An 8,443-nucleotide genomic window follows, 5' to 3' on the forward strand; every position below is an offset into this window, starting at 1 on the left:
GATGTTATCGAAAATATCACAGATGTTATCGAAAATATTGCAAATTTGTATCAATTGAATTATATATTTCTATATATTAATTTTTCCAGAATTTTGCTAGTTATTTCCCTAAATAAAAGTTTCCCTTAAAGTTATAAAAGAGAAGAAAGTTTTTAAAGAGCTTTTTTTATCTCTCGATTTTTAATCGATTTCTTTACCCTACATTTTTAAAGGAAAATCCTATCTAACTATGTAAAAAGGATAACCAAATCCTTTTTAGCTCTAGATCAAATTAAGATTCTTAAGTTGCAAACCAAATTTTTGTCTATTGTTCCTAGAACGGCTCAGATTTTTTTTTTTAAAGGAAGCTCTGGGGTGTCCAGTGAAGTAATCGATGCCTGGCAATGCCTTGTTCGTCGTCCTGTGATTGTGCTTGTCCTTTGTGCGTATGCGTGTGTGTGTGTGCGTATGTGTGCGTGTGTAGGGGTGATGTGACTTGATGTGATGTGAGTGGCAGCCACTAAGCCAAATCAACAAAAATCAACATTTCAACAACAAAGTCCTTGACTGTTAAACTTAACCGGGCATTCCAGGGGGTGGCAGGGGGGGTGGAGCAATGGCCGGGCAGAGCAAATGCCATAACAGAGCATAATAGAAAAACTGTGTCTGCAAGCATCTTGGGGCTATAAGCTTCATGTCGACGACATTTCGGGGGGGTTTTTTTTTTTCTCCTTTTTTTTTGGATGCTTCCTCCCATTGAGTGTAGTATAATCAATGTCAGTCAATATTTTGCCAGACGGGGGCAGAGCCGAGGCAAATGGAATTGAATTGAAAAAGAATGAAGAACCGAAATGAAAACGAAAACGAATACGAGAAAGGAGAACGAGAAGGAGAACGAGGAGCCAAGCGAAGGGCAACAATAACAAAACTAAATTACATATGCACACAAAACTTGTCACTGGCCCAGGCAGAGAGAGAAAAAAGGGGTAAAAAAGTGAAATAAATAAAATAAACATTTACAAACCCTCAATTCTAGGAAAAGGTAAAATTTAAAGCTTAGTTTAAGATTTATTTTAAAAAGATTTTACGTTTTTTCAAGCATAGATTTTATTTTTTTTAAATTATAACTTTGAATAAATAATTTTAAAATTTGTAAAATATCAGGCATTTTTTATGAATTTTTTAAGTTTTTTCAAAAATTGTATTTTGTTAATTACAAATTTTTAAAACATTTAAAAAAAATTTAGGCATTATTGTAAGTAATTTGTTTGTAACGATTTTTTTTTACATATTTAAAATTTAAATTATTTTAAAAGTCTACATGGTTTAAATATACAATTTTAAATTGTTAAAAATATATTTATAAATAAATAAAAAAATATATAAACTAAAATAAATAATATAAAAATAAAGAAAATATAAAATATATATACATTTAATTATTAAATACAAAATACTTAGAAAATACAACTAAATTTAAATTTAAAAAATATATACGCTTTAAATAAACAATTTTAAATTGTATAATAATAAATACCTAATAAGACTTAATTTTTGAATTCCCGTAAATATTTTTGAAAAAAAAAATATTCATTAAACTAACCCAGAACCTAGAAAGTTACTATTTTTCCCCTCAGTGAGGGTATGTGTGTGTGTGTGTGTGTGGTCGTTATGCTAAATGACAAGAAACAAGCCAGAAACAGCAACAACAATGGCAAACACATTTTCTGATTAGTTTGCAGAGGCCACATTAGTCCCCAGTCGCCGGAGAAACGCTGACAACTGACAAAAATCTGTATAAAGAGCGGAGACAAAGGTCACTCTGAGCGCAGGGAGGAAAGCTAGTGAGGCGGAAAAGCTGGAAAACAGTAAGGATAACTCCCACACACAACCACACTTACATATATATATACACAAACACCCACACACTCAATCAACTCATCTGAAGGCATTGTTCAAAGCAAATTATCCCTGCATTTCTAATCAAGTTCACCTCACGAATTGACACACTCCACTAATTAGCTTTCAAATCGAATTTAAATTATTCACAAGAAGCCCAAGCTTGGGATTAAATCGAAGGGAAATGAAGCAAAGGCAGCTGCCTGCCCGCCTGCATTTTCCATTTTCCATCAAGGCCAAAATGACGTCAAAGGAATTTTGTACGTACTACTTCTTCCTGGCAATTAAATTCACAATTCAATAAGCGAAAGAGCCGCCCCGGCACTGGGTAGTGCAAATATTTGACAATGTTATTGTAACTCACAATTAAGCCCAGTCATGAGGAGAAATGTCATAATTCAGGCAAAGACTCAAGCGGAATGCGATAATAACTTGTTGATCACAACAAATATGTCGTGTCTGTCTCTGAAAACAATATGTATTTTGGCATTAATTGATGACATTTCAAGTTTACCAGCAATTAGGCAGGGTATTTCACAAACAAAAGATGGGATAAATTGGCTTTATCAAGACAGGAATGTACTTTAAAAGCTTAAAATTGGTTTTACAAAATATAAATATTAGTAAGAGTGTTTTTTTTACAAGTTTATTTTGCAATTTTGAATATCAATTTTTAAGAAAACCGATTTTTTTATCTTAAAAAAAAAAAAAAAACACTAAAAAACCTATTAAAAATCTTTAAAAATATTATCACCTTTATTCTGGCTTCTTAATTCAATTTCTGATTAATTTACCCTTTAAAACGATTAAAAATCAACTTAAAATTGTACTTTTCAAACTTTAGGATGTTTTTTAATTTTTTATTTATTTATTTTCCATATAAATATATTTTTCTGAATTATTACACACACTAAACATGATTAATTTCTTACTTTAAAAAAATCTTTAAAATTATAACCCTTTCATTCCTGCTTCTAATTATATTTCCCCATTTAAATAACTCTTTAAACCGATTTAAAATCACCTTAAAATCTCCCCCTTCTACGTCTGGTCGCTTTTATAGATGTCATTTACGCACTTCCCAGGATACTTTCAGGCGCATTAAAAGGCTTTGCTTTGTCAGCAGCGCATTAACTCGCTCTTTTCCGTTTCCCTAGAGCTCAGCCAATTTGCGCAAATTGCTAAAAAAAAAAAAAAAAAATAAAAAAAAAAAAGGACCGAGAATGTAAACCGTCTTGGCCAACTCTTTGTGGTCATTTTTTCAGTGCATTTTGGTCAGCTTTATTAGCATCATTTTGTGGCCGGACCTTGTGGGAAATTTGTTTTTAATTTTCCACCAAGATATATATATATATATAAGGATTTTTGCACACGCATTTAGCACCTTTTCCAGGCCTGGCCTTAGCCTTTGTCACCCAGCCAAAAGGGGGCCACGCCCATTGCATATTAATGAGGACCTTCGTCGTCCTTAACACGCTCTTGAATTAGTTGCCAAAAGCGATTCGCTGTCGCTGTGCTCACCTTGGCGCAACTTTTGCCCCGATTTCCATGGGGTTAAGCAACAAGCGGAAGGAAAACTCACTGCAAAAATGAAGGAGGAAAAACTTTCCTTTGCCTTTCCTTTCCATTCGTTTTTCTTCGCACTTTTTGCCGCAGACACTTGCGGTTCCCTTACCTTCACAACCCAAAAAAGCATTTGCCATTTTAATTTGCTTCGCCGGTTTTTGCCATGAGTGTGTGTGTGTGTGTTTTTACACTTGTCTGCAGGAACGGGTTTAAGGAATGATAGTTATAGCTTTTTAAAGAATTTGTAAAATTTGTAAGATATTTTTAGAGATTTTGGAATTTTTTTTTTAAAGCAATAATGAAGCAATGAGTATTTTTGAAATTAATTTAAAATTCAAGTAATAATCTTTTAAGTTTTATAAATTAAAAAAAATATATATATAAATATTTTAAGCAAATTTTAAAAATATAATATATGTTTATACATAAAAATATATATTTTTTAATCATTTCTAAATTAATTTGAGGCTCATTTTAGAATTTTTTAACTGCAAAAATAAATTTTTTATACAATATATATTTTTAAATTAATTTTTTAATTAATTTGAGGCTTATTGTGGATTTTTTTAAAAGCAAAAATAAATAAATAAAATAATAATAATAATAAAAAAATAAGACATTTTCTTGAAATAAATTAAAACAGTAAAAGAATTATCCTACAATTATGATTATAAATAAAAAACAAACCATATAAATTTATATTAGAAATTATTTAATATATGGTATATATTTTTAATTTTATTTTTAATTAATAATAATTTAGTTTAATAATTTTTAAAGAGTATCTCCTAGTTAATTAAATTTTTTTATTGTGTCAAACAACTTCATTGAGGCTCATTTTTGGTTTAGCTTCTGGTTTTTCCCTCATTTTGCATTCCTCTTTCAGCTTTCTTCTACATTTCTTTTTTCTGTTTTTTTTATATTTTTTTCTGCTTCTTTTATTTTTGTTGCTCATTTTGCGCTTAATTTCCGTTTTAATTTCGCTCATTTTATTCAAAACCTTTTCTCCCTTATTATTATTTTTCTTTTTTTGTTCTTGGCCTTGCGAGAACGCGCCTGGAATTTGGCCAACGCCAAAAGAGAGAGACATTCGGCCCATAACAATTAGGCACAAGGCAGCAGGCAGCAGCAGCAGCAGCAGCAGCTTTTGGCCATGTTTATCCTGCGTGGGCCAGCAGGAATCCTTGTCCTTTGTACTTTTGCCTTTGACTTTGACTTTCAATGACTAACTGGGCCAGAGCTCTCTCTCTCTGCCTCTCTCTGCCCCTCTTGCTACCCAAAAAACATTTATAGTAAGTTGCTGCTGGTCAGTGTGCTGACGCAGGCAGACTCACACACTGAGAAAATTTTTATAAAAATTTCGAATTAATAAACACAAATATCAAAAATCAAGAAAATATTTTGTTGAAGCTTTTAGCTATCCATTTCCTTTGGGTAAGTTTTTAAAGCTTGTAATATTCCCAAAATATTTTATTTATATTTTCTCTCAGTGCCTAGAACCCACCTATATAGTGTGAGTGTGTGTGTAAAAATTTCATACGCCAGCAGAAAATTCATTCGCGCGTGTTTCCTCCGCTCTTTTCACTCCTGCCTTAACCCGAAACTTGATTCGGGGATATAAATTGACCCTCGATAGAGGTGTGTGCCTGTCTCTCTGTGTGTGTGTGTGTGTGTTTGTGTCTGTGTGGGTGGCAGGATATGATTTATAAATGAGTTGATGCATTACTTGACGCGTTGCCGCTGTCACAGCAGCTGCCACCTTGGGCGGCAATTTCGTATTGACCTGGCCCATAAATGTTTCAGTGGATTTGTCACCGAAAAAGGACACCGACACCGATAAGGGACACTCCCACTGATGGCGGTGATGGCGGTGTCCTGGCAACCGCACATTGTTCGGAATCAATTTGAATAATTTGAAAGGCTTCGTCTAATCTTTTGCATAAAAAAAAAGGAACAAAAACACAAACACAAAAGCAAGATAAAGATAAACGTCTAGCGGAATACAATTTAAGCCAAGTTAATAGACCAAATTGAGTTCGTGGAAATCGGCTATTAGAAGGAGGGAAATCTGGTCAAGGAAAACGTGGAATATCTTGGAAAATTATTTAAAATCTTGGAAAAATTATTCAAAATCTTGGTATATTATTAAAAATAACTAAAAAAAAATTTTGAGAAAATATTTAGAGCTCTAAAATACTTTTATAATTAACAAAATCAGCAATTATAGGGTAATCTGGTCAGGAAAAACCAGGAAAATCTAGGGAAATTCTGGAAAACATCTTTTAAAATTTAAGGAAATTATTTGAAGCTTTAAAAAATTTTTAAGATATTTTTTTGATAAAATATTAGGGATTAGGGAGATGATAATTTAGTCAGGAAAAACCGGGAAAATTCTGGAAAACATCTTATAAAATTAAAAGAAATTATTTAAAGCTTTAAATAGTTTAAACTTATCTTTTTAATAAAATATTTTCATAATTAAAAAATATCAGCGATTAGAGCGAGGGTTATCTGGTTGGAAAAAAATCCAGGAAAATCTAGGACAATCTTGAAAAACATCTAATAAAATTTAAAGGAATAATGTATAACTATACAAATTTTTTAACATATATTTTTTTTATAAAACATTTATATAAAATCTAGAAAAATCTTGGAAAATATCTAATAAAATTTAAAGGAAATATTTAAAGCTATACAAATTATATTTTTTTAAAGCCCAATAAAGATCATAAAAACTTGTCAAGCTTTTTAAATTAATTTTATACCTTCTTTTATATCCATACTTTTTTTTAATTTTAAACCTTCCCTTAATTTTTGAGCAGTGTTTTCAGTGCTTAAAAATACATATATTATCAAGATATATAAATACTATATATGTATATTTAGCTCAACTTTGGGAGTGTGTTAAATTAGCCCATGTAAAGCAACGCTTGACTGCTCTCATTAGGCCACGCCTCGCCCAAAAAAAAAAAAAAAACTTAACTTACACTTTCCACTCGAAAATTCAGCTCATATTTGTTGGCCATATTTGTTGCCATATTTGTGTATATCTCAGTCTCAGTTGCTTTCTTTTTTTTTGAATTTTTGAGCATGAAATATTTGCTTTTGTTTCTGTTTTGCGCCTAAAATTGTTCAACGCTTGTGTCCTTGTCTTTATTAAAACTTTGCCTGCAGCAGGCAAGGCAAGCAAGAGCAAATACAGAGAGAGAAAAATTAAGAAAAAATAATAATACTAAAAAATTACTTGAGAAATTAAAAATAAAAATAAAGTTAAACCCTTTTTATATTTCAATTTATATATTTTTTTCTTTTAAATTTCTTCCCTAAAGCCAAAATTTTTTTCTAGATTTTTTTTTAAATTTATTTTATATTTCTTTTTTCCAAGTGCCTTGAGCCCGAGAGCCATTAACATTTTCTTTGGCTTTCGTTCGCTTGTTTGCCTACACTTTCCCGGGCCCCTGTTTTTCCGTATCACCGCCCGACTGGCTGCCTGGCAAGGCTTTTCCTTTTGGCTTTTCCTCTTGGCTTTTTCCCCCATGTGCATGTTGCCGTTGGTTAAATAATCTTGTTCTTTGGGCCCCACCACCGTCGTCGAGTGGTGTGCGGTCTATGTGTGTGTGTGTGTGTGGTGCCCGGCTGACCAACAGTTGACCCCCAAAAGCGGGGCCGGGGTTTCGTCTTTCAACTTGACTTTCTGGCAGTGCAACTCGCCGGCCTACGGGCTGCCACGGAAAATGCAATTCGTATTCATGGCAACATGTGTGCCAGCCAGCAAGGACATTCACTTGGCTCATACACTCATCCTGCACTGAATAAAAAAAAATGTCACTGACTTTACTTGGCTGTATATGTTGACTTGGTCACACTGCGCAGTGGCAATGTGGCTGTGCTATTTGCGGAAAGTGGGTTTCTATTTTTATTATTTCAAAGAAAATCACAGATTTTGGGTTTATTTAATGAAAGGGTTCATTTTTTCCTGTGTATAAGCTCACATACACACATATGATGGGGCACATTGTATCCACTTTTGAACTCTTGATTCCTGATTCTTCTTTTGTGGCCTGACTGCGGTGTGCACTTGTCTTTGATTTTGCTCCAGCCTGGCTGGCAGCTTCTCTTCGTTTTTTTTTAACAGCTCTTTCTCTATACATATATATATCCCTGTGCATATTCTTTCCATATCCCTGACCCGTCTTTCTTTCTTTCTGTTGACCTGCCGACGGCGGCGGCGGCGGACGTTGGCCTCTGATTTGGGCCTCAGTTTTCCTTCTTTAACCTTTTATTACACAGTTTTGGCCAAGAGGCAGGCCCGGCTTGGGCTTTGCTTTAATGAGCACAATTTTATTAGCCTTTTTAAGGTTTTCCTTTTTGGCCATTAAACTGACCACCGCACGACACTTGCTGCCACGAATTTGGAAACTTTTTTGTTTGAATCTTTTTAGCATATTTGCTTTATGAATTCCAAGAAGAGAGAAAGAAGCCCAAGGAGTAGGCTTGCCAAATATTTACACTGGCCCACATAATTATTTATTTGCAATTTGTTTTGTAAACAGTTTCTATCGTTTTTAAGTAGAAATAATACGTCAAAGAGCCTTTAATAATATTTTTTCGTATTTGTTTATGATTATTCTCTTGTTTATTTATTATTTTTTTAGCCAATTATAATGAAAAAAGACTTTGATTTCAAGAGGTAAGTTTTTTTTTAGCTGAACTTATCGACTTATCGAACTGTTATGGCTACAAATTCAATTTAATGATGGATCCTATGAAGCGAGTTTTCGGTAATTTATTGAAGTATGTTGTTTCCTCTTCAAGAAAATAAAACTGAAAACTAAAAAAGGTTGCCTTAAAGCAACTTGAAAAGAACTTGAATGGTATTCCCTTTGCTGTCTCCTGGCCTTCTTTTTTCCTCCTCCAACAAAAGGTAAGCAGCAAGGGCAATAAATAAGAGAGTATGTGTGTGCTGAGTGTGTGTGTATATGTGTGCTGTGTGTGTGTG

Source organism: Drosophila kikkawai, chromosome X (assembly GCF_030179895.1).
Source record: "Drosophila kikkawai strain 14028-0561.14 chromosome X, DkikHiC1v2, whole genome shotgun sequence".
NCBI lineage: Eukaryota > Metazoa > Arthropoda > Insecta > Diptera > Drosophilidae > Drosophila > Drosophila kikkawai.